Raw genomic sequence first — 27,688 nt, 5'->3', positions numbered from 1 at the left:
GCATCTGAGTCTGCGCGTCAGGCCGCCAGTCTGCTCTAGTTTGCTCAGGCAATGATCATTGGTGGTTGGACCAATCGGTTGGTCGGTCGCGCACTGAGACACAAGATGACTTGTCCGTCTTGAGCATCGGCGCATGTGAGGTCGCCACGTGTGTCCAGTGGGCCGCGGCGTACAGAGAGGGGTAGTGACTTCGCGGTCGACACGAGAGCAGCAGGAGTCAAACCACGACATCAGTCTGGCCGGTGCGAGCTGCGACGCCGTGAGATGGGAGATCGGCGCGCCTTCCTGCGTCCGTTGAAGCGGCTGGCAGCAGACGGTTCGGGAGAGCGATTTGGGGGTGCTGCGCTAGGTCTTCTCGAGAAATCGCAGTTTACTAGAAGTTAAGTGATTGGTGATATGTTGTGTGATTTACTCTTGTTAAATTCTACTTGTTTTCTTGGTCAGTTTCTCGTCCCCAGCTTGCTCGTCTGTCTCTCGTCCGCATTTGTTAGACAGTTAGTGTCTGTCTGTCGTTCGGAGCTGCCTCTGTCATGTTTGTCGGATTTGGTGTATTAACGAATTTATTGCTTGGAGTGTAACCGTCTAATGCCTGAAATATCTTTTCATCTTGCCTATCATCTTGAGAGGTGGTATAACTTGTTTGGCCAACCTTGTAGATTTTATATAAGATTGCATTTTATGGGCTTTTATTTAAATGATCATTTTAGTATATAAAGTTGCCATCCTCCACCGTAAGACTTTTCTTAGAAGTTAAAATGAAGTTGCACCTTCGGTGACAAAATTAATATTTTATTTGTTAGTGTTTTGTACCATTTCCATCCCTCCTACGGGCGTGGATAATCTGTGTGCTTGTGTAAATTGTTAAAACTTTTAGTTTAAAGTAATCTGGTGTGTTGCAGATTTGCACCAGTGTAGTCTTTCAGAGGCTGTAGTGAGCGGTCGTAACTAAGGCCGTTTCAAAAGGGAGTGGTAAGGTTCTCTGCCCGAAAGCTCATACAGTCAAAACTTGTTTCTTTCTGCCTCTGAATAAATTGTAACCTGGATATTTAGTGGGTGCTTTCTGATTATAATTTTAAATCTGTTTCTTTTAAAAAATGCTTTTAGGCACTATTAAAGTGAATAAAATTCTCATTTGTCAAAAGGAGTTTGGTTATGATTTCATCAGTTACTCCCTGGCAACTACTTCCACGTTTACATAGTGTGATTAAATGTGTTAATTTTCTTGAGGAATCGCTAGTAAATAAAATAAATTCTTAAGAATATTCTTTGAAAATAAATCACGGTTCAATGATTTTCAAAAACTTACTCACTTTTCTCCAGCACTCTCAAACAACACATCTTCAATTCATTGTAACTTGTATGGTACTTAACTATGTTCACAAACTGATGAAAGTGTGCTCCCTTATTTTGTTTGGTTCAGCAAAAGTGGGTGGAAGTCAGTCGACTTCTACCTATTCGTGTTTTGTCCGTCCGCTGCCAACTTCAGCTATATAACTCAGAACCTTGCGTATGTAGCCATTGCGAAGTGATTATTGTACCGTGTTGCTATATTTCGCAAATTAATACATCTCTCAATCAGTGGCGAAGTAGTTCTTGGCCTGTCACGGGCAATGCCAGATACTGTTTAGATTCCTCGGAGAAGGGCAGGGGGTAGAACCTTACAGAGTGGAACTAGAAAAAATAATAACTAAAATGTTGCTCAATGTTGCGAGCAAGTAAGCGAAAATAGGGAGCTGTTCCACGCTCTCTCTTAGCCGATGAGACGAACAATGACATACACGGGAAAAAGCTTCAGCTCTGCGAAAGAATTCGTAATTTTGGTTGCGGCCTGGCTAATTGGAATCCACCCTTTTGTACCTCATTTACATTTAATGCACCCTCATTTTTTTCCTCTGACATGGACCCCTTGCAAGTTCGAGTCGATATAGGCCAGTTTGGGAATCCTTGTTGTAGATTTTATTGTTATGGAAGTAGAATGGTGAGAAGCATTTAGTGATCAAAGCACAGTGGGATTCCAGAAAGCCAGTGCAACCTTCATATATGTGGTAATGGTGGGAATGTAATGAGAGAAATGACACGAACGTTCTTCAGTACATGGAGTGATACTTCGGAAAGGCCGAAATGGTATTTTACATCTGTGCGCGTAACAGTTGTACATCGCAAGAACCCGACCTGGACAGTCCCACACTTACTGGCAGTGGTTACTAATGTTCGAAAGCCTCTGCACCAGACTTCCCTGCAATTATACTAACGAAAGTCAGTGCTGGCTAGGTGTGACCCCGCAATTACTGAGAACTCTAGGTCGCGTTTTCGGCAACCTGACCTTTCACAACGGACGCGACCTCTTCTCCAAATACGTAGATCGCGGTGTGTAGAATCGGCAAGAACGAGGAACCAGTCGGCAACGGCATCGACAGCCCACGGCCGGTGCGTGTGACCTACAGGGCAGCAGGCGCTTACCTAACTACGAGATAACGGACTCGTCTTCGTTTGGCATATGTGTGTGGAAAGAGCAAGGACTGCCCGTTCGAAAGAACACCTAATGACATTATTCCAGGACGTAATAGGCTAATAAAGTCTGTCGAAAGAACACCTAACGATATCATTCCAGGACGTAATAGGCTAATAAAGTCTGCTCTGACAGCAGCTAGAAGTACCATAAATACCATATGTCGAAGGAAAACAGGACAGATGGAGAACAAAGGAAAGAAATTAAGGTTAGAATTTAATGTTTTATCGACGGCAAGGTCCTGTTAATGAAGTAGAAATTCGGATAGGACAAAGATGGGCAAGGAAATCGACCGGGCCCGTTTCAAAGGAACCATCCCAACATTTGCCACTTGTAAAAACCAGGCGCTAAATCAGGTATTTATAAAAACAACGGTGCAACATACTCAAAATCTATGCAATCAAAACGGAAGACCCTGCAATACCAGTTTCACTACGTGATCAACAGTATCCGGACACCTCGCTGAAAATGACTTACAAATTCGTGGCGCCCCCCATCGGTAATGCTGGAATTCAATATGGTGTTGGCCCACCCTTAGCCTTGATGACAGCTTCCACTCTCGCAGGCATACGTCCACTCAGGTGCTGGAAGGTTTCTTGGGGAATGGCAGCACATTCTTCACGGAGTGCTGCACTGAGGAGAGGTATCGATGTCGGTCGGTGAGACCTGGCATGAAGTCGGCGTTCAGAAACATCCCGAAGGTGTTCTATAGCGCACAGGTCAGGACTCTGTGCACGATGGTCCGTTACAGGGGTGTTATGGTAGTGTAACCACTCCGCCATAGGCAGTGCATTATGAACATGTGCTCGATCGTGTTGAAAGACGCAATCGCCATCCTCTTCAACAGTGGGAAGCAAGAAGGTGCATAAAACATCAATGTAGGCTTGTGCTGTGATAGTGCCACACAAAACAAGGGGTGCAAGCCCCCTTCATGAAAAACACGACTACACCATATCACCACCGCCTCCTACTTTTACTGTTGGCACTACACACGCTGGCAGATGACGTTCACCGGGCATTCGCCATACCCACACCCTGCCATCGGATCGCCACATTGTGTACCGTGATTCGTCACTCCACACAATGTTTTTGCACTGTTCAGTCGTCCAATGTTTACTCTCCTTACACCAAGCAAGGTGTAGTTCGGCATTTACCGGCGTGATGTGTGGCTTACGAGCAGCAGCTCGATCATGAAATCCAAGTTTTCTCACCTCCCGCCTAACTGTCAAAGTACTTGCAGTTTGGAATTCCTGTGTGATGGTCTGAATGGATGTGTGCCTATTACACATTACGACCTTCTTCAACTGTCGGCTGTCTCTGTCAGTCAACTACGAGGTCGGCCTGTGCGTTTTTGTGCTGCACATATCCCTTCACGTTTCCACTTCACTATCACATCGGAAACAGTGGACATAGGAATGTTTAGGAGTGTGGAAATCTCGTGTACAGATGTATGGCACAAGTGACACACAGTCACGTGACCACGTTCGAAGTCCGTGAGTACCGCGGAGTGCCCTATTGTGCTTTCTCACGATGTCTACTGACAACTGAGGCCGCTGATATGGAGTACCTGGCAGTAAGTGGCAGCACAATGCATCTAATACGAAAAACGTATGTTTTTGGGGGTGCCAGGATATTTTTGATATAGTGTAGGTTCCTCTCGGAGTTGATGATGTAATAGTTCGTTATTTAGGAATCATATAAACTGCTAGCTTGACAAAAAGTCCATACCTAAAGAATGGAAAGTTTCGTAGGCCACAGAAGTAAACAAGAAAGGAAACGGAGGTAATCAAGTAAATTATAGCCTCATAACATTGATATCAATTTTCAGAAGGATTTTGAAACATGTATGGGCCTTACTGTGTTCCAACACTTCGAAATACTTGGAAGAAAACGATTTGTTGGCACACAGTACGTATTTAGAAAACAATTTTCTTGTTCAACAGTACTGTCTCTTCATTCACACGAAGTAATGAGTACTATTGACAGGGAACCTGCAGTTGATTCCATAGTTTTAGGTTTCCAGAAGACTGAAAGTTTCTCATATATTTAAACTGTTGTTCGTAAGTGTCAAGTTGGTATCTAAGAAATGTCTAAAACTTATTTTTGATATCGAAATATGTAAATCTCAGAGCAGGCCAACAGCATTATGTGAAAATTTATTTTTGAACAGAAATATGTGGAGCTCATGCTACACGATGCGAATTCCAGACTAGCCGGAACTTCAAACAATTTGTCTGCGAGAATACAAAAGTTAATGCATAAATTTCTGATAAAACTGATTAAAAAGTCACAAGAAAGCACTTTACTGAAATCTTTTACTGGTACTAGGCTTCTAAAATGACACTGATATTATTTTCAAAAATAAACGCTGCCAATCACTTTGCCTTACAATGGAAGTGAACTATGATGATAATTTAATTTATTGACCTACCTCTGCGCTCGGAACACTCGCTGAGTTGAACCACGTACTGACACATGAGAACCCGCCAGTTTTCTTTGAACTTCCAATGCGCATCTGGTGCCGATGTTTACATGTTTCGCGTTTTTCGTGCCGCTTTTTGAATATCTTACACAATGAGTGTCAAGTGGTCCGAAAGCGTGATGTTCAAATTTTTAGAACTGTACGATAAGCACGATTGTGTTTGGGAGCATCGTTTAGATAATTATATAAATAAATATGCGCAGGAAATTGCTTTGAAATATATTATAAAATAAATGGACATTTCTGATTTAACCAGTTTTGACGTAAAAAAACAAAATTAAGACAGGACGAGGCACAAGAAAGGACATTCATTGGTGTGCAAGTCCAAAAAGTGGAATGGGTATGTGTCAGATCAGTTTTGGTATGAAACAGCAGATACATTTCTGGTTTAACCATTTCCGACGTAAAAAACAAAGTTAAGACAGGACGAGGCACAAGAAAGAACAATCATTGGTGTGCAAGTCCAAAAAGTGGAATGGGAAATGTGCCAAATCAGTTTTGGTATGAAAGAGCAGATACATTTCTGAACGGTGTTACAAATGCAAGACATACGCCATTAAATCTTGGTTTGGTTTGTTTTGTTTTAGGGCGCAAAAACAACTAGAGTCATAAGCGCCCAGGTCAAAATTGTAGAACACGAAGACAACGAGAGCAATTAAAAACGACTTCACGTTAAGCCTAATCGACGGAAGAAAAAAGAGCTAAAAATAGGAACTTGGAGAAAGGTCTATAAAATACACCATAGAGAAATGGAGGTACTGAACTAAATATTAAATGTTCTTCGCCATATTGCTTTGGCGGATAAAAAGTAAAACACGGTCGACAGCCCGCACGTCGTCCGCTAAAACGGCGGTTAACTCAGACGGTAAATACAAATGAGAACGTAAGTGATGGAAAAAGGGCATCCCGTCAGGAAATGGCGGACCGTCAAAGGTTGAGGGAAATGAGCACAAAGTGTTGGGGAAGCACCACTTAACAAAGGGCGATGGCTAAAAAGACAGTGCCCGACAGGCAGCCTAGCTAAAATGAGTTCCTCACGGCGAGAGAGCCTAGAGGAGGTCGTCCAAGCCACTGGGAGACGCTTAATAACCCGGAGCTTGTTCCCATGAAGGGAGGACCAGTGGTGATACAAAGTGACACCAACTGCTGACAGACGGCAACGCAGAAATGATCGTAGGGTATGGAATAACTAGCGGGCTGAGGCACGTGGACTGCAGTCTTGGCAGCAGCGTCAACGGCCTCGTTTCCTGTCAGACCGGAGAGACCAGGAACCCACAGAAACATCACAGTGGCTCTGTCAAGAGTGGCCACGCATGGCAGACAAACGCCATCTAAAGCTACTGACGAGAAGGTCACGGCGGTAGGACAGCGGTAGTTTGGCAGCGTCAGCATACACTCTCAACCGTGATAATGTAATAGGCGCTATGGCCAAACAGATGCCACGGTGGTGGATAGTATTGAAACTGCATAAGAGGGATGGACGTGCAGACGCATAAACGAAACACCCATAGTCTACTTTCGAGCGGACAAGGGATCGTCACAAACGGAAGGGGGTTGTCCGATCTGCTCCCTAGGAAGTACCACTGAGGAGATATGTGAGATTGAGGGCAGCATATATCGGGCCGCCAGATAAGATACGTGGGAGGACCAAGAAACTTTCCTATCGAGCATGAGCCCCAGGAATTTCGTAGTTTCAACGAATGGAAGAGCAGCAGACTCAAGACGTAAAGACGGTGGAACAAACCAATTGCGCCGCCAGAAATTCATACAAACTGTTTTGTGCGTGAAAAACGAAAGCGATTGTCGATACTCCGTGGGTAAATACGACCGAGACATCACTGAAGACGCCACTCAATGAGACAGATCCGTGGAGAACTGCAACAGATCGCAAAATCAAAATCAAAAGGTTCAAATGGCTCTAGGCACTATGGGACTTAACATCTGAGGTCATCAGTCCCCTAGACTTAGAACTACTTAAACCTAACTAACTTAAGGACATCACACACATCAATGCTCGAGGCAAGATTCGAACCAGTCACCGTAGCAACAGCGCGGTTCCGGACTGACACGCCTAGAAACGCTCGGGCACAGCGGCCAGCGATGGCAAAATCGTCAACGAAAATTCAGCCAGATATGCCTGGCGGGATACAGGCCATTATAGGGTTGTATTGTATTGTATCAAACTGGGGACCTAGAAACGACGAAGAGCCCTCGTTCCCGCCATAGCCCTCAGTGGTTCACAACCCCACAATAGGGTACAGCAGTCCACTCACCCCACCGCCGCCCCACACCGAACACAGGGTTATTGTGCGGTTCGGCCCCGAGTGCACCCCCCCCCCCATCCCCCGCCCCCCAGGAACGTCTCACACCAGACGAGTGTAACCCCAATGTCTGCGTGGTAATTATGGCGTACGCGTACTTGGAGAAAGTGTTTGCACAGGAATCGCTGACATACTGTAACTGAGGCTGAATAAGGGCGAAGCAGCCTACATTCGTCAAGGCAGATGGATAACCGCCTTAAAAACCATCCACAGACTGGATGGCACACCGGACCCCGACACTAACCCGCCGGGCGGATTCGTGCGGGGACCAGCACGCCTCCCCACCTGGCAAGCAGTCCGAAAGACAGAAACCAAATCCATGTAAGTACACTCCTGGAAATGGAAAAAAGAACACATTGACACCGGTGTGTCAGACCCACCATACTTGCTCCGGACACTGCGAGAGGGCTGTACAAGCAATGATCACATGCACGGCACAGCGGACACACCAGGACCCGCGGTGTTGGCCGTCGAATGGCGCTAGCTGCGCAGCATTTGTGCACCGCCGCCGTCAGTGTCAGCCAGTTTGCCGTGGCATACGGAGCTCCATCGCAGTCTTTAACACTGGTAGCATGCCGCGACAGCGTGGACGTGAACCGTATGTGCAGTTGACGGACTTTGAGCGAGGGCGTATAGTGGGCATGCGCGAGGCCGGGTGGACGTACCACCGAATTGCTCAACACGTGGGGCGTGAGGTCTCCACAGTACATCGATGTTGTCGCCAGTGGTCGGCGGAAGGTGCATGTGCCCGTCGACCTGGGACCGGACCGCAGCGACGCGCGGATGCACGCCAAGACCGTAGGATCCTACGCAGTGCCGTAGGGGACCGCACTGCCACTTCCCAGAAAATTAGGGACACTGTTGCTCCTGGGGTATCGGCGAGGACCATTCGCAACCGTCTCCATGAAGCTGGGCTACGGTCCCGCACACCGTTAGGCCGTCTTCCGCTCACGCCCCAACATCGTGCAGCCCGCCTCCAGTGGTGTGGCGACAGGCGTGAATGGAGGGACGAATGGAGACGTGTCGTCTTCAGCGATGAGAGTCGCTTCTGCCTTGGTGCCAATGATGGACGTATGCGTGTTTGGCGCCGTGCAGGTGAGCGCCACAATCAGGACTGCATACGACCGAGGCACATAGGGCCAACACCCGGCATCATGGTGTGGGGAGCGATCTCCTACACTGGCCGTACACCACTGGTGATCGTCGAGGGGACACTGAATAGTGCACGGTACATCCAAACCGTCATCGAACCCATCGTTCTACCATTCCTAGACCGGCAAGGGAACTTGCTGTTCCAACAGGACAATGCACGTCCGCATGTATCCCGTGCCACCCAACGTGCTCTAGAAGGTGTAAGTCAACTACCCTGGCCAGCAAGATCTCCGGATCTGTCTTCCATTGAGCATGTTTGGGACTGGATGAAGCGTCGTCTCACGCGGTCTGCACGTCCAGCACGAACGCTGGTCCAACTGAGGCGCCAGGTGGAAGTGGCATGGCAAGCCGTTCCACAACACTACATCCAGCATCTCTACGATCGTCTCCATGGGAGAATAGCAGCCTGCATTGCTGCGAAAGGTTGATATACACTGTACTAGTGTCGACATTGTGCATGCTCTGTTGCCTGTGTCTATGTGCCTGTGGTTCTGTCAGTGTGATCATGTGATGTATCTGACCCCAGGAATGTGTCAATAAAGTTTCCCCTTCCTGGGACAATGAATTCACGGTGTTCTTATTTCAATTTCCAGGAGTGTATATTCATGACATGGGTGGAAAAGTGACGAGATGATCACCTGCAGAACAGCGGGCTCGAAATCCACACTGAGCGGTGGTTCGTAAATTGCGAGACTCTAGCCACAATAGCAGCCGGGCATGAAACATATGTTCAGTCATCTTGCAAACACAGCTGGTTGGAGAAATTGGGTGATAGCTAGAAAGAAGGTGTTTGGCCTTATCAGGCGTAGGTATGTGTATGACAATGGCTTCATGTCAGCGTCTGGGAGATGTGCCCTCTGCCCATATGCAGTTGTACGTAGGAAGGAGAAAGTGCTTGCCAGCAAGACAAAAGTGCTGCAGCATCTGAATGTGAACATCGTCTGGCCCTGGGGCGGAGGATCGGGATGAAATGAGAGCATGATCTAGCTCCCTCATAGTAAAGGTGGCACTGTAACACTCACCATTCTGAGAAGATAACGGTATCGCCCGAGCGTCCTCCGTTGGTTTCCGACGGAGGAAGGCGGGGTGTTAGTGGGAGGAGCTGGCAGTCTGCGGAAAATAGTGGCTCAAAATGTTGGTGACAAAAATAAGAGTCCACTAGGACATCGTCTGCAACTGTCAGGCATGAAGTTGGAGAATGGACCTTGGTCCCAGAGAGCCGTCAGAGGTTGGCCCACATGACGAAACAGGGAACTGAACTGTTAAAAGAGCTAGTAAATGAAATCCAGCTAGCTTTTTTGCTATTCCGAAGAACGCGACGACAGTGTGCACGCACCTGTTTATAATGAACGCAGTTTTCCATCGTAGGATGACGGTTAAAAACGTGGAGAGCACGTCTCCGCACGCGAGTGGCGTCGCAGCACGCCATAGTCCTCCAAGGGTCCGGGACATGGCGTGGTAAAGAAGAAGAGCGAGGAATGGAATGTTCTGCAGCGATAAGGATAATGTTTGTAAGACTTTGGTTCAAATGACTCTGAGCACTATGCGACTTAACTTCTGAGGTCATCAGTCGCCTAGAACTTAGAACTAATTAAACCTAACTAACCTAAGGACATCACACACACCCATGCCCGAGGCAGGATTCGAACCTGCGACCGTAGCGGTCGCGTGGCTCCAGACTGTAGCGCCCAGAACCGCACGGCCACTCCGGTCGGCTGTAAGACTTTCGACCTGGTCATCGCGACTGGGGAAATGTTGTTCGCTGAAGGTCACCAGGGAGGAATAAGGCCTCCAGTCGGCCTTAGAAAGCCGCTGTTTGGGTGTACACATGGATGAGGTAAGAGTCAGCAATCGAATGGTACACGGGAAATGGTCGCTCGAGTATGTGTCAGAAAGAACGGACCACTCAAGATGATGGGCAAGCTGGGCAGTGCAGAAGGAGAGGTCCAAATGCGAATAGGTTTGTGTGGAGTCTGAAAGGAATTTGGGTGCTCCCGTGTTAAGGCAGATGAATGAGGTTAAGGCGATTGAGAAGGTCAGAAAAGAGGGCACCTCTCTGACATGTTCTGGGTGAGTCCGAAAGGGGCTGGTGCGCATTTAAGGCACCAAGCAGAAAAAAGGGATGAAGGATTGCTCAGCAAGTCGGAGGAAGTCTGTCTTGGTGACATTCAATGATGGGGGGGGGGGGGGGGGATGTAAACGGTTCATAGGGAAAAGTGAGGAAGGAAAATGCAACAATTTGGAGCGGATAGTCAGGGAGATGGGTTGACTAGGAAGATCATCCTGGATGAGCAGTATGACTCCTACATGAGATGGAATGCCCTCTTTGGTGGGGGGCGGGGGCAGGGGCGGGGGGGGGGGGGGGGGGGATGTCGAAGCGGACCGGGAAGAAAAAAGAGATCTCAATGCGGTCGTGAGGACGCAATTTTGTTTCCTGGAGGCAGAGTACAAGCGGACGCTACGATGCTAACAGCAGCCGTTTAAGTCCTCTTGGTTGGATCAATGGCCGCGAACGTTCCATTGGAGAAGAGTCATAACGAGGAAAAAATGAAGGGGTACCAGCCTTCGAAGGCTCGCTGCTACAGGGAAAACAGGCAGGAAAATCATACTCCATGAGGTCTACAGAGGCGTCGGCATTCGCCTTCCGTCGGTCTGCAGAGCCCAGGGCAGAAAAATGGTTGGTGGTGCGCTCCGGCGCCACGGAGGTGGGCGGGCGGGGGTATCACGTGACGACGTTGTCGAAGAGAAGACACCGTCGAAGAGGATCTCCAAGTCGACGAAGTCAAATCTGCTCATTACTCTATTTTTTAAAATAACTCAACATTAGCTTGCAATAATAATCACTTATCATCATGTCTCATGTCGAGCTACCACGGCACTGCACCTTCTCCTGAAAAATATTCTGCGTATTTCATCACACAAAGAAGACACTGTAGCTACGACTGCATAAATTAACGTAAACATTAACTAAACCAGGCATTTGAATATTCTGTTTTCTCTAAGAACCTGGTGTAGTGCAGCACGTATTAAGACCATCAGTATCAAGGGAGCCTGTAGGTGTGTATCCTTCACCCCAACTCACTTTTAAGCAGGTATCTAATGCTAGTGCTGCTTTGACAATTCACTGAAGTAATTCAAACGGCGACAGGTCGTTCGAAAACTCTGAATTCAGAAACCATAACTCCGAATGCACTTTCAGCTACGTGACGAACTCTTGACAGACGGTAGTCGAAGATTTTTTGTTTTGTCGATAAATTAGTACATGTCCCAAATGGTTTCAAAATGTTTGTTCGTAAAGGAATAGTACTTTTTGGAAATCTTATAACGCTGAATTCAAAGATGATTTTGCAGAAACGGCAGCGTCATTTGCCCGTCCATTTGTATCTGCTCAAAATAGCGGAAAACGTAGTTTACTTCTCTGCTCCCATCAAAATACCGCTGTATGTACCTTTGTAATTGAAATACTCTAATCCACTAAGAGGGGAATTTCATATAACGATATGCTTTCCATCTGTAGCATTACAACAGTTGGGATAATTTCATCGGAAGTTGTATTCCTTTTGAATAGATTTCCATTATTCTTCACTTTATGGCACCTATAACAAAAAAGTAACCTACTTCGTACAAATTTGAGACAATGAAATTGTTACACATTGTCGTAAAGTGCGACTTGTCGCACACTTCCTCGCAAAAACCTTTTTTTATGTTAAACGTTTTTACGATACAACTTTCAATGATCTTGTATCTGAACAAATTTCCTTTATCATTGAGAATTTACTGCAAGATAAAGCAGCCGAATGCGAACTGCACGAAAATACGCAAAAAACCACACCTGCATCTATTACGACCGCAAATGCTGAAGCTCAGAAAGAAATATGGAAAACACAGAATCTGCCAACAGGTCCACTCCAAAACAATCAACACCGAAAGATGCGTTTCGAGCTTCCCAAAGTCGGAAACCGAAAATGGTTCATTACATAAGCGCTACGATTGATAAACTTGATAAATAGTGCAAAGTAGTAACAAAAATGATATTAAAAGGGAATTTGATATACTTACTAGATAAGTTACTGTGTAACTAAAGCAGATGCCTCTTTACGATGCTATCATCTGCCAAGAACAAATCCAAACTGTATTGAGACAAAAATGATTGGAACTTACAACGAAACGGTGGCAGTACATAACTACATCACCAGTTTTCTCACCTTCTCCAAGTACTACTCCTTCACCAAATTGTTCAAACAGTGAGGATGGAAAATATGGGTCATGCTCGTTTGCAGTTGATTCTGAGAACCAACAACAACGCGAAGAAGATACGGAGCAGCCATCTGATGTTCTTGCCACAACAGTAAATAGTATTCTACAGTACAAAATAAATTAAAATGCTGAGAGGCATCTTAAATTAATGCTTCTGTAAAAACATATTGTACCTAATTCAACAAACGTACGAACTTCCTTAAGAAAAGTTTGAGATAGTGTTTTAAGGTGCACGGTATATGGAAGCAAGAGCTGAAAATGAATCTCCTGTAGTTAATTGTCTTACTGTTGCAGCTTTAGTTTTGGTGAAATAGCTTGTCGCATCACTGTGTCACATTTCCTTATGCGGCACTGAATTTTCAGTAGCAGTTCCTCAAATTTTTCTTCCGACGTTCTCAAATAATTTATCTATCCTTCGCTATCCTCTAACGATAGTTCCTTTAGCAATGTCTCCGAAGCTTCCATTCGGTTTCTTCCCAAGATCCACTGTCTCGCCCAAAAACGACGCTTTCGACGATTGTTACTTGATAGAACTATTCGCAAATCTTCTCGTAACGTAGTTATTATGGTATCGACTACTTCGCGCACCGCTACTCTCAGAACCATTTTACACTGAACTGATCGATTTCAATTGAAATGTAAGAACGAAAACTGATTCAAGTCTCATTCAACTCTTGCTAAGCAAGTAAACTTGAACAACTGAACTTGACTCGTGAGAACAAACCTTATGCTTTATTACAAAATTTCTAAAGCAAACTTCAACCACATATGTTGTTCTAACAATGAGAAGCTACACAGTTACACATATAAAAGAAACTTGATTAGCTTAAAATCTGGCTTTTATCATTCTCCCACTAATATAGTCTCTTTTGCTCAATATGTTTCCTCAAAACATGTTACTACAAAAACGTTTTTAAATAATTCTGACTCCAGTACACAGTTGGCCTGTTTCCATCACTTTTAAAGCAAGTACACTGCCAGACTGTCCAAAACATTCTGCTGCTGCTACCCTCTGTCATACTCTGACACCGAGCGAGGTGGCGCAGTGGTTAGACACTGGACTCGCGTTCGGGAGGACGACGGTTCAATCTCGCGTCCGGCCATCCTGATTTAGGTTTTCCGTGGTTTCCCTAAATCGCTCCAGGCAAATGCCGGGACGATTCCTTTGAAATGGCACGACCGACTTCCTTCCCTAATCCGATGAGCCCGATGACCTTGCTGTTTGGTCTCCTTCCCCGAACAACCCAACCCAACCCCATACTCTGACAAAGCAAAGTTAACCTCTCCGACCAACATATCTGGTCTCAAACACAGTCTTAACAAAGGATATGGTTACATCGATATTACAGAAATTGTGTACATTTATCAAAATCGCAACTCCAGTCACATTTACGGCCAAAACCTCCTGAAAATCGCCATGACAAATAGGACAGCCAACTTTCACCTTTTGACACTGTTCCTCAAAAGCGGCTGCTAATGAAATTGGCTCCCTATGGAGTATTGTCTTACCAGTCCTACAGGATTCGTGAGTTCCTGTCAGAAATGTCACAGCTGGTAGTAACGTATGGAAATTCGTCGAGTGAAATGGAAGTGATATGTGGCGTTCCCCATGTAAGTTTTCCAGCCTTTCCGCTGTTCCTATTCTATACAAAAAACATCCAAGAAGCAAACCGCCGCGTTACCACGGCCGCCATTCAAGACCAACACAATGATAACTCCCCCCCCCCCCCCCCGCCCTCCACAGTCCTCCGCGAACTCCTCTATCAGAAAAACCGAGCAAAGCTAGCGTGGCAGGGCACCCGTGATCCTAGACAATGCACAGAAACAAACCGAATGAAGCGCGAACTAGAGAAACTAATGATGCGCTAAGGTTTGGGAGGACAAAATGGAGCTCTTCAAACTCCAAGAGAGGGACGAATGGCAGATATTAAAACGCCTCAAGGGTACTCAAACAGCAAATATGGCTTTAGCAGGGAACCAGGACCTCTTGACATCTTAGTGGTCAATTCCACATTACATGAGGGTGTCCCAATAGTTTTGGTCAGACAGAGTGTGTTGGAGGAAGTGGTACGTTTCTCATGTCGCGTTGGAACATGGGCTCTCTGAATTTTACAAGGCTATCCCGCGCTGCACAATGCCTTTCTAGTGATTTTTCCAATCACTTTTGTTGAACATCAGTGTGACAGTCTCTCGTTGACCAAAGGAAACCGTGACGAAGCTCTTTCGTTAATGCCGTGTATCTCCTGCATTAATCCTACTGCGTAACGTCAGAGCGGCGAACGATAGTCAATAATTGTTCGAACGGGGGTTCTGTAAAGGTGCTTTTTGTCTGTTATTTAAAGTACTTTCATGTTCATCCAGTACTTCTCCTACGCCGAACTAATACAGCCATTCGACTTTTATTCACTTCAGGCAAGTAATGTTGTACACGTTCCGGTTGTGTTGGTATATGAGCCGTTACTGCAACGGCTGCTCCTATCGGTCCCAGAGACATCTCGTGGCTAACGCTGGGACCCACAAGGAACCTCTCTGATCAAATGCCAACAAGGGATCAACAGTGTGGAACGAGAAGATAGACGTTATTCCGTGCTTGCCATACAGCACTGGCACTGGCTGACCTCTCTCTCTCTCTCTCTGTTACGGCGTAAAGTCAGCGCCGGCATACCAGTCGAGATCGACATGGAAGTGATGGCTGTGGCAAGAGGTCAGCTAATCGCACGCTGGCTGGCCTACCTCCAGGACGACAACGTGACAGTAGTGGCCCCTAGGTAAGGACGAGATAAGCGGCCCGCCCGACTGGTGGCACACACTCCGACAGGACCTTCAGAGTTAATCACTTCGGTAGCCGATACATTGTAGCCTCTTCATCGTTGTTGTTGTGGTCTTCAGTCCTGAGACTGGTTTGATGCAGCTCTGCATGCTACTCTATCCTGTGCAAGCTTCTTCATCTCCCAGTAACTACTGCAACCTACATCTTTCTGAATCTGCTTAGTGTATTCATCTCTTGGTCTCCCTCTACGGTTTTTACCCTCCACGCTGCCCTCCAGTACTAAGTTGGTGATCCCTTGATGCCTCAGAACATGTACTACCAACCGATCCCTTCTTCTAGTCAATTTGTGCCACAAACTTCTCTTCTCCCCAATCCTATTCAATACCTCCTCATTAGTTATATGATCTACCCATCTAATCTCAGCATTCTTCTGTAGCACCAGATTTCAAAAGTTTCTATCTCTTTTTGTCTAAACTGTTTATCGTCCATATTTCACTTCCATACATCGCTGCACTCCATACAAATGCTTTCGGAAAGTACTTCCTGATTCTTAAATCTGCACTCGATGTTAACAAATTTCTCTTCTTCAGAAACGATTTCCTTGCCATTGCCAATCTACATTTTATATCCTCTCTACTTCGACCATCATCAGTTATTTTGCTCCCCAAATAGCAAAACTCCTTTACTACTTTAAGTGTCTCATTTCCTAAACTAATTCCCTCAGCATCACCCGACTTAATTCGACTACATTCCATTATCCTCGTTTTGCTTTTGTTGATGTTCATCTTATATCCTCCTTTCAAGACACTCTCCATTCCGTTCAACTGCTCTTCCAAGTCCCTTGCTGTCTCTGACAGAATTACAATGTCATCGGCGAACCTCAAAGTTTTTATTCCTTCTCCATGGATTTTAATACCTACTCCGAATTTTACTTTTGTTTCCTTCACTGCTTGCTCAATATACAGATTGAATAACATCGGGGAGAGGCTACAACCCTGTCTCACTCCCTTCCCAACCACTGCTTCCCTTTCATGCCCCTCCACTCTTATAACTGCCATCTGGTTTCTGTACAAATTGTAAATAGCCTTTCGCTCCCTGTATTTTACCCCTGCGACCTTCAGAATTTGAAAGAGAGTATTCCAGTCAACATTTTCAAAAGCTTTCTCTAAGGCTACAAATGCTTAGCAATCCCTAATACAGTTAGAGATCTGCAGTCACTGCAGTTCAGTTGACAGACTGTTGTTGGTGACGGTTGCTAGGACCAGAAGTGTTCCTTGTGTTTGTTTATTCTGAAGAAGATTAATTATTTTTTACGTCGTCCTTTGCTTGCGACACATCTGTGTAATTGCAGCTGTGGATGATCGTGTATAAAGGACTACAAGAAATCTCAGATCGAAATTAAGTATTTGTACTTGTTGTAATAGAATTCATTAATATGAGTTGTCTGATTGTTCGGCTAGACAACCAAGTGTGCAGGATTCCTAGACGCGACACTCTCTCTCCCACCCTCCCTCTCCCTCTCTCTCTCCATCTACCTTACCTATCTATCTACCTCCCTCTCTACCGCTGGAGTGTGTACTGAGGACGGTGCGCTGGCGTGAGGTACGTCGGTGACTTTCAGTTTGGGGTCCACGAGAGATACGGGCCCGGCATCGAAGATGCGCCGTCACAGTAGGCGCCTCGTCCTCCGTACTTAGCTAACGTTTGGGTTCTTACAGGCCCCACAGAAAATCAATACGTCAATGAAAAGGTAACCACTAAAGGTCTTAACTTTGTCGTGTGCTGTCGAGTGATTCCATGCATTTAAAATTGTGGTGAAAAATTATTAAACTCATCTGAAACAGTTACTTGCTCCACACCGTAGACAGCTCGTAGCGTTCGTAAGACCTGCAGTGTCAAATGTGGAAGTAAGAGCTAGGCACTAGCTAGAGTGGCAGTGGTTTGAAGGAGGCATAGACGCTAGTAGAGGCCAATGTGAAGTTTCTTGCAAGTGAATGGCTCTGCAGACTTTAAATCTCAGTAAAGACCGTTAAAGATGTTCTCCTTTCTGTCGTGTTGAGAGACAAGGATGTGTTGAAGCAGTATTTGAATGGTGTTGTTTTTCAGATTTTTGGTTTGGTCAAGACGTCGAGTTTATCTGCAGTTCAGACACGCTTTCCTTATTGTTTCATATGGTAATAGGTTGCATTCTAGAAAAGAATGTAGTCTTCCTGCTGTATCAGATCATTGCATTTGTGTCCAGTATAAGTTGATGGACTCACCTATTGTCTAAGAATAACGGGTTTACCCTCCTCTGGTTGCTGACAATGTAGTATTAACAGTAGCAGTGCTAACGTAATTTCCGTAACACACATCACACATTACATATTACCAAGAGAGGAGCGGGTACATTCTGCCCAACTTAAAAAAAGTTTTAAAAAAATTCTTTGACTGCTGTTGATTTACATTAACAAGATTCTTTTCAAAGAATTACTGTGTAAATAGGGTCAAGGAACTGAAAATATCTTTTACCACACACTCAGTAATACCTATTAATTTTCAATAATGTGTACTACCAAGCTGGTAATGCTTTATGACCACCACAAAAAATGAAGATAATTTTGTTCATTTTTGCTGATTTTTACTCATAATACAGACAGATTTTAATGTGTAAGTAAGGTTCTGATTCTGAAAATATTGAGTAACATTCATTATATCATTGTGGAAAGTGGCATCTAGTACTTACACTTAAATATTTGGGTTCAGTTTAAGTGAAAAACTTAAAACATTTATAGGATCCGGTAAACAAAGTCATTAAAAGCAATAACTGTTTTTCACTGCTTTAAAATATGAAGTAACTGACTGTTGTTGTTGTGGTCTTCAGTCCTGAGACTGGTTTGATGCAGCTCTCCATGCTACTCTATCCTGTGCAAGCTTCTTCATCTCCCAGTACCTACTGCAACCTACATCCTTCTGAATCTGCTTAGTGTATTGATCTCTTGGTCTCCCTCTACGATTTTTACCCTCCACGCTGCCCTCCAATGCTAAATTTGTGATCCCTTGATGCCTCAAAACATGTCCTACCAACCGATCCCTTCTTCTAGTCAAGTTGTGCCACAAACTTCTCTTCTCCCCAATCCTATTCAATACCTCCTCATTAGTTACGTGATCTACCCACCTTATCTTCAGCATTCTTCTGTAGCACCACATTTCGAAAGCTTCTATTCTCTTCTTGTCCAAACTAGTTATCGTCCATGTCTCACTTCCATACATGGCTACACTCCATACAAATACTTTCAGAAACGACTTCCTGACACCTAAATCTATACTCGATGTTAACAAATTTCTCTTCTTCAGAAACGCTTTCCTTGCCATTGCCAGTCTACATTTTATGTCCTCTCTACTTCGACCATCATCGGTTATTTTACTCCCTAAATAGCAAAACTCCTTTACTACTGTAAGTGTCTCATTTCCTAATCTAATCCCCTCAGCATCACCCGATTTAATTTGACTACATTCCATTATCCTCGTTTTGCTTTTGTTGATGTTCATCTTATATCCTCCTTTCAAGACACTGTCCATTCCGTTCAACTGCTCTTCCAAGTCCTTAGCTGTCTCTGACAGAATTACAATGTCATCGGCGAACCTCAAAGTTTTTACTTCTTCTCCATGAATTTTAATACCTACTCCGAATTTTTCTTTTGTTTCCTTTACTGCTTGCTCAATATACAGATTGAATAACATTGGGGAGAGGCTACAACCCTGTCTCACTCCTTTCCCAACCACTGCTTCCCTTTCATGCCCCTCGACTCTTATAACTGCCATCTGGTTTCTGTACAAATTGTAAATAGCCTTTCGCTCCCTGTATTTTACCCCTGCCACCTTCAGAATTTGAAAGAGAGTATTCCAGTCAACATTGTCAAAAGCTTTCTCTAAGTCTACAAATGCCAGAAACGTAGGTTTGCCTTTTCTTAATCTTTCTTCCAAGATAAGTCGTAAGGTCAGTATTGCCTCACGTGTTCCAACATTTCTACGGAATACAAACTGATCTTCTCCGAGGTCGGCTTCTACCAGTTTTTCCATTCGTCTGTAAAGAATTCGCGTTAGTATTTTGCAGCTGTGACTTATTAAACTGATAGTTCGGTAATTTTCACATCTGTCAACACCTGCTTTCTTTGGAATTGGAATTATTATATTCTTCTTGAAGTCTGAGGGTATTTCGCCTGTCTCATACATCTTGCTCACCAGATGGTAGAGTTTTGTCATGACTGGCTCTCCCGAGGCCATCAGTAGTTCTAGTGGAATGTTGTCTACTCCCGGGGCCTTGTTTTGACTCAGGTCTTTCAGTGCTCTGTCAAACTCTTCACGCAGTATCTTATCTCCCATTTCGTCTTCATCTACATCCTCTTCCATTTCCATAATATTGTCCTCAAGTACATCTCCCTTGTATAAACCCTCTATATACTCCTTCCACCTTTCTGCCTTCCCTTCTTTGCTTAGAACTGGGTTTCCATCTGAGCTCTTGATATTCATACATGTGGTTCTCTTCTCTCCAAAGGTCTCTTTAATTTTCCTGTAGGCAGTATCTATCTTACCCCTAGTGAGACAAGCCTCTACATCCTTACATTTGTCCTCTAGCCATCCCTGCTTAGCCATTTTGCACTTCCTGTTGATTTCATTTTTGAGACGTTTGTATTCCTTTTTGCCTGCTTCATTTACTGCATTTTTATATTTTCTTCTTTCATCAATTAAATTCAATATTTCTTCTGTTACCCAAGGATTTCTATTAGCCCTCGTCTTTTTACCTACTTGATCATCTGCTGCCTTCACCACTTCATCCCTCAGAGCTACCCATTCTTCTTCTACTGTATTTATTTCCCCCATTCCTGTCAATTGTTCCCTTATGCTCTCCCTGAAACTCTCTACAACCTCTGGTTCTTTCAGTTTATCCAGGTCCCATCTCCTTAAATTCCCACCTTTTTGCAGTTTCTTCAGTTTCAATCTGCAGTTCATAACCAATAGATTGTGGTCAGAATCCACATCTGCCCCAGGAAATGTCTTACAATTTAAAACCTGGTTCCTAAATCTCTGTCTTACCATTATATAATCTATCTGAAACCTGTCAGTATCTCCAGGCTTCTTCCATGTATACAGCCTCCTTTCATGATTCTTGAACCAAGTGTTAGCTATGATTAAGTTATGCTCTGTGCAAAATTCTACAAGGCGGCTTCCTCTTTCATTCCTTCCCCCCAATCCATATTCACCTACTATGTTTCCTTCTCTCCCTTTTCCTACTGACGAATTCCAGTCACCCATGACTATTAAATTTTCGTCTCCCTTCACTACCTGAATAATTTCTTTTATCTCGTCATACATTTCATCTATTTCTTCATCATCTGCAGAGCTAGTTGGCATATAAACTTGTACTACTGTAGTAGGCATGGGCTTTGTGTCTATCTTGGCCACAATAATGCGTTCACTATGCTGTTTGTAGTAGCTAACCCGCACTCCTATTTTTTTACTCATTATTAAACCTACTCCTGCATTACCCCTATTTGATTTTGTATTTATAACCCTGTAATCACCTGACCAAAAGTCTTGTTCCTCCTGCCACCGAACTTCACTAATTCCCACTATATCTAACTTTAACCTATCCATTTCCCGTTTCAAATTTTCTAACCTACCTGCCCGATTAAGTGATCTGACATTCCACGCTCCGATCCGTAGAACGCCAGTTTTCTTTCTCCTGATAACGACGTCCTCTTGAGTAGTCCCCGCCCGGAGATCCGAATGGGGGACTATTTTACCTCCGGAATATTTTACCCAAGAGGACGCCATCATCATTTAATCATACAGTAGAGCTGCATGTCCTCGGGAAAAATTACGGCTGTAGTTTCCCCTTGCTTTCAGCCGTTCGCAGTACCAGCACAGCAAGGCCGTTTTGGTTAATGTTACAAGGCCAGATCAGTCAATCATCCAGACTGTTGCCCCTGCAACTACTGAAAAGGCTGCTGCCCCTCTTCAGGAACCACATGTTTGTCTGGCCTCTCAACAGATACCCCTCCGTTGTGGTTGCACCTACGGTACGGCCATCTGTATCGCTGAGGCACGCAAGCCTCCCCACCAACGGCAAGGTCCATGGTTCATGGGGGGAGTAACTGACTAGATCACAATATTTTCAAAAGGTTGGCACGAAGTACTCCCCACCCCCACTTGCTAATGTAAGGATTAATACTTTTCATTTAATTGGTTATGTATGTTCGTACCATATAAATTTTAGTATAATATTTAATCGAGTGTGTAGTTCTATTGAAAGTGGCCACATATAATTGTGTCGAAGCATTCAGACCACAGTTGGCACCCCATATTAATTGAAATTTTGTCTTTTATTCGTGTTGTTTAAGAAAACAAGTTTCCTTTTTGTTTTAAAGTGTGTAATTGAGGGGTGTGTTATTCGGGCTTAACTTCTGTGCATTGAACCCCATGTGGTTGGTGAATGTCTCTTGAACATGAATTGCGTTTGTCGTTTACGTATTTAATTACTCTGAATGGTTAACTTGTGCTACCTTAATTACCGTGAAGTGCGTCTTGAAGCAAGGCTGAAACTCTAGATCTGGTTCTTATTTATAAACTTTTTAAAGCATTATATGACAGTACTTACTCCCTCACGTTCCAAAGCCAAACCCAATGCTCACTACCATTTAAGTACAGTTGAGCGATATCGAGTATTTTGTTCTATCTAGACGCAACACATTACATTTCTTTACGCTGAAAGTCAGTTGTTAATCATTCCATTTAGTCTTCTATGTGCTGATCATCTTCAAGTCTTTCTGCTTGTCGTAACAAACTTCTAACGACCTCGCTTCTCTATACAGAACTGTATAGTTTGTGAACATCCTCAGAGAGCAACAGACGTCGTCCACCACCACTGTAGAAACTTAACGTCTGAGATAATTAACAACCGATGGACTCTGTACTGCGCCATTAAAAAGTACGTACATGTGTCATCATAAAGAAACTATCATAGCGACTATATTCTGCATCGTTAGTCTCTCACGTCTAGAGTTGTAATTTCACACCCAGCCGTACATATTTTATACGCTCAGTGAGTTATTCCCAGAAGGTACACGTATGACGTTGAACATCTACAGCAGTCGTTTAATAATCCCAAACACTGCCCGCATCTTACGAATGCGATGTTTCTAATAAGGCACCCGTCTCACTTCGTACACAGCTCACAAGTTAAAGCAAATTTCCAGCAGCACCGTGTATTTTTTCATCATAACCGAGCGGCAAGTTTCGCATAAAATCGAGAAATATCGATTACAGATGCTTGAAAGAAGCAACGTTATTCTGGAAGAAGCTTTTCACGAAATACCAAGAATCTTTTTCAGTCCGAACCCTAAAAAGTAATGTACCGTACATCTGAGCGTAACGGCGCTGAAATTTGGATTTATTAGCGCTCGCACTGAAGGATCTCAGCAATTAATTTTACTCGCGCTTCCTCTTCTGTGGTACTGAACGGGCAGCTGCTACACGTGCAAAACCAAACTTCGTCAAACGGTTCAGAGTGAATTAGGCCGCTAGTTGTTAGGTTGTTCATGAACTGGTGGCACAACTTTTCCATTAACTGACTGTCCTGTTGGATCTCGATAGAATATTTTATACTTTATGTGTGAAAAAATACACGATACTAGTGGAATATTCTATAATAGTTATTATTTTAGAAATATGGTTTCACATTTTACACAATTTGAAAAAATGATCTTTTCTGATCGGGGAATAGTCAGCTGATAGAATGTGATTCTGTATAGAGCAGAAAATGAGAAGCGTTAGGGAAACACGAAAGCATCCTGTGTATGTTTCTAGATTGACTTGAGATTTATATTATACGCTTTTTAAGTCTATATGTGCAGATGACAGTAAGTTTTTCAATTATCTTCGAATGTTGAAATCCTCGTTTTATGGGTTTCTCGACTATTTACGCCAAGAATCGACAAGGTACCTACGTCAATCTTGGAGGCTGTTATTTATGTTCAGTTATTAACAGACAAACATAACACATTTACACTACTGGCCATTAAAATTGCTACACCACGAATATGACGCGAAATTTAACCGACAGGAAGGAGATGCTGTGATATGCAAATGATTAGCTTTTCAGAGCATTCACACAAGGTTGGCACCGGTGGCGACACATACAACGTGCTGACATGAGGAAAGTTTCCAACCGATTTCTCATACACAAACAGCAGTTGACCGGCGTTGCCTGGTGAAACGTTGTTGTGATGCCTCATCTAAGGAGGAGAAACGCGTACCATCACGTTTCCGACTTTGATAAAGGTTGGATTGTATTCTATCGCGATTGCTGTTTACCGTATCGCGACATTGCTGCTCGCGTTGGTCGAGATCCAATGACTGTTAGTAGAATATGGAATCGGTGGATTCAGGAGGGTAATACGGAACGCCGTGCTGGATCCCAATGGCCTTGTATCACTAGCAATCGGGATGACAGGCATCTTATCCGCATGGCTGTAACGGATCGTGCAGCCACGTCTCGACCCCTGAGTCAACAGATGCAAGACAACAACCATCTGCAGGAACAGTTCGACGACGTTTGCAGCAGCATGGACTATCAGCTCGGAGACCATGGCTGTGATTACCCTTGACGCTTATCACAGACAGGAGCGCCTGCGATGGTGTACTCAACGACGAACCTGGGTGCACGAATGGCAAAACGTCATTTTTTCGGATGAATCCAGGTTCCGTTTACAGCATCATGATGGTCGCATCCGTGTTTGGCGACATCGCAGTGAACGCGCATATGGAAGCGTGTATTCGTCATCGCCTTACTGGCGTATCACCTGGCGTGATGGTATGTGGTGCCATTGGTTACACGTCTCGGTCACCTCTTGTTCGCATTGACGTCACTTTGAACAGTGGATGTTACATTTCAGATGTGTTACGACCCGCGGCTCAGTTCTAGTATAATATATTTGTTCAAGGAATACCCGTTTATCAATTGCATTTCTTCTTGGTGTAGCAATTTTAATGGCCAGTAGTGTATGTCAGACTGTAAGGACAATCGCTACCGAAATCTACAATTATTTTGGTTAAAAACTTGAGAAAGGGGCACTCAAACCATTCAGTAGCCTACTTGACAGAAAACTCATAAAACTTTCTACAGTAACGTAGCCTACCTGTATTGCAGGAGCCGGCGCCTCGAAGAAACTTGAGGGCGCCGCGACGAGGCTTTGAACGTCGCCACCAATGGAGGACCCTCAGGCGGCAACCTGGGCCGCAGTCTTCTAGTCAAGATTACTTCCATGTCGCTAGTTAGTGCCGATGTTACACCGAGCTGTTGATAGCTAGCTCTGCCGGAAATAAATTCGGTGAACATATCTTCACGCTCGTGTCGGGCCTCTGATAATAACCAGTGACGGCTGTCACCAGTTGTCAACAGTGTAGCAGTTCCTTCTCAAAAGTTGAATAAAGTATATTAATTTAAAGTGAACTTTTGTCAACTAATGTTTTGCCTCGATTTCTATATTCCCTTTGTCTATAAGATCTCTTTGGCCACATTCTACCCATTTATAATTAACACCCAAGACGTTAACATTCGGTTCTTCGGAGCACAACGGTTATGGATTCGCATCATAGCACTTACATCAAACCGAAGACTTGGTTCAACGCCACAGCGCTGTAGTAGACACAATACTCCCAGAGTGCTGTGCTTTTTGCCTTCTTCCGAATTATCGAGTTTACTCACCCAGCCTGCGATGTAACGTCGGCTCAGAACGAGGGTACAACACGACATTTTTCTTATTAACAAGTCGGGATACCAAGAAAGCACACAGAAAGGGATAAATGCTTTGGACAGGGACTGCTCTGATGTACATTTGACGGTTTTTTCTGGCGTTTGTAATTTAAATATTCCAGTGAATGTCTTAATTTTTTAACACAACGGCGTGCAAAGCTTAAGGACGGGAGTAATTTTCGCATGGCGTGTCACAGTATAGTAACGTAACTCCATTAAACTTGCACTCCGTCTTCAGACCACAAGTGGCCCATCTGGACCATCCGATCGACGTGTCATCCTCAGATCAGGATGCAGATAGGAGGGGCGTGTGGTCAGCTCATTGCTCTCCCGGTCTTTATGGCGGTTTTCTGTGACCGGAGCCGCTTATATTCAGTCGAGTAGCTCCTCAATTGGCATCAAGAGGCTGAGTGCACCCAGAAAAATGGCAACAGCGCATGGCAGCCCGGATGGTCACCCACCCAAGTGCCGTCCACACCCGACAGCGCTTAACTTATCTGACGGGAACCGGTGTATCCACTGCGGCAAGGCCGTTTCCCACCATTAAACTTGGACTATACATAAGAATAACTGCTACAAATTGCACAGAGGGTAACTCAACGAAATACGCAATGAGGTAAACAAAAATGACAATGTTATTCAGATATGATAATTACACTGAAATCACCGTGATTTAAGACGGCCGGCCACTTGGACGTTAAAAAAGGCTAGATCTGGAGGTCAGTACGCCCATAAAATATCACGCCTCCCCACACCATAACACGTGAACCACCGAAACAATGATGTTAGACAATGTTCTTGAATGTATTACATGTTCCCACCTTTCACCATATGTACGGTGAACTTTGTCGAACATGATCGTTTTGGCGGTCTGGGTGTTATGGTGTGGAGGAGGCATAAAGTTGCATCTACATCTACATCTACATCCATACTCCGCAAGGCACCTGACGGTGTGTGCCGGAGGGTACTTTGAGTACCTCTATAGGTTCTCCCTTCTATTCCAGTCTCGTATTGTTTGTGGAAAGATAGATTGTCGGTAGGCCTCTGTGTGGGCTACAATCTCTCTGATTTTATCCTCATGGTCTCTTCGTGAGATATACGTAGGAAGGAGCAATATACTGCTTAACTCCTCGGTGAAGGTATGTTCTCGAACCTTCAACAAAAGCCCGTATGGAGCTACTGAGCGTCTCTCCTGCAGAGTCTTCCACTGGAGGACGCTCTATCCATGTGAGCCACCAAGGACACGCAGCATAGTGCGATTGCAGGAACTATCTCGCGCATGCCTCCCGCAAGACCCACTTTCTCACCTTATGTCCACACACTACATTCGTAGTGTCCCTACACAACACACTCGTTATTCGTGGAAGACATTCTTACCAAGTCTCGTAAAAGTTCGCGTAATATGTGTGCATCCGCACAGAAGAGGAAAGTCATGGCCAGTATTGCCAGAACATGTCCGAAAGAACAGACACCATATCCATATAAGTATATAGTTAGAACATGTCCGAAAGAACAGACACCACATCCATATAAGTATATAGTTCTGACAATACCGGCCATGACCTTCCTCTTCTGTGCGGATGCACACATATTACCCTAACTCTTACGAGACTTGGTAAGAATGTCTTCCACGAGTAATGAGTGTGTTGTGAAGGGACACTACGAATGTAGTGTGTGGACATATAAGGTGAGAATGTGGGTCTCACGGGTGGCATGAGCGAGATAGTTCCTGTGTGCCCTCGGTGGCTATGCAGGAGAGCCCGGATTCGAGTCCCGGTCGGGGCACACATTTTCACCTGCCCCTGTTGATATATATCAACGCCCGTCAGCAGCTGAAGGTATTAATATATAATTCTAACAGTCGCATATTGTTGGTTTTATAATTACAGCTAACGCAGTATAGTCTGTGATTACGAGAGTACACATGCTGCAACACAGTACATGACAGCTGAAAGCTCTAATTGTAAAAACAAAAATTAGTAATTGTCAAATGGTTTAATAAGAGAAGAAGAAAAAATCATATTTCAGTCACGAACTCTCCAGCTCGCAATTTCTGTCGTGTTGCACAGAACTAAGCTTGTTTTCACACTTTAAGCAGACTTCCCCATTATTTTGGGAGAAAGAAGTAACCGGGCAGCGCCAGGTAATCTGCTAGCTTTATGTGAACGAGAAATGTGGTGATCTAAATTGACTCTACGTCACGTGTTGAAGTAAAAAATGGCTTGTAGCCAAGGGCGTAACAGGGCTGGGGAATCGAAGCATTGCCCCCTGGCTAAGGAGCTCCTGGTTCCTAAGAGAAAGAAGCGAAGAAAAAACAGGGGAAAATTAAAATGAAAAAGAGTGGGAAATTTATAAAAATTAAGTAACTAAATTAATTGCAAAAATTAGAAAAACATCAGTA

General features: G+C 44.4%; 1 pseudogene; it reads left to right on the top strand.

Annotated features, from left to right (window-relative positions):
• Positions 1-5,083: 5,083 nt before the first annotated feature.
• LOC126204194 (uncharacterized) lies at positions 5,084-12,845 on the top strand (annotated as a pseudogene).
• The last annotated feature ends 14,843 nt before the right edge of the window (positions 12,846-27,688 follow it).

The sequence above is a fragment of the Schistocerca nitens genome, chromosome 9, assembly GCF_023898315.1.
Source record: "Schistocerca nitens isolate TAMUIC-IGC-003100 chromosome 9, iqSchNite1.1, whole genome shotgun sequence".
In the NCBI taxonomy this organism is placed as follows: domain Eukaryota; kingdom Metazoa; phylum Arthropoda; class Insecta; order Orthoptera; family Acrididae; genus Schistocerca; species Schistocerca nitens.
This window is presented reverse-complemented; position numbering and strand designations above follow the sequence as displayed.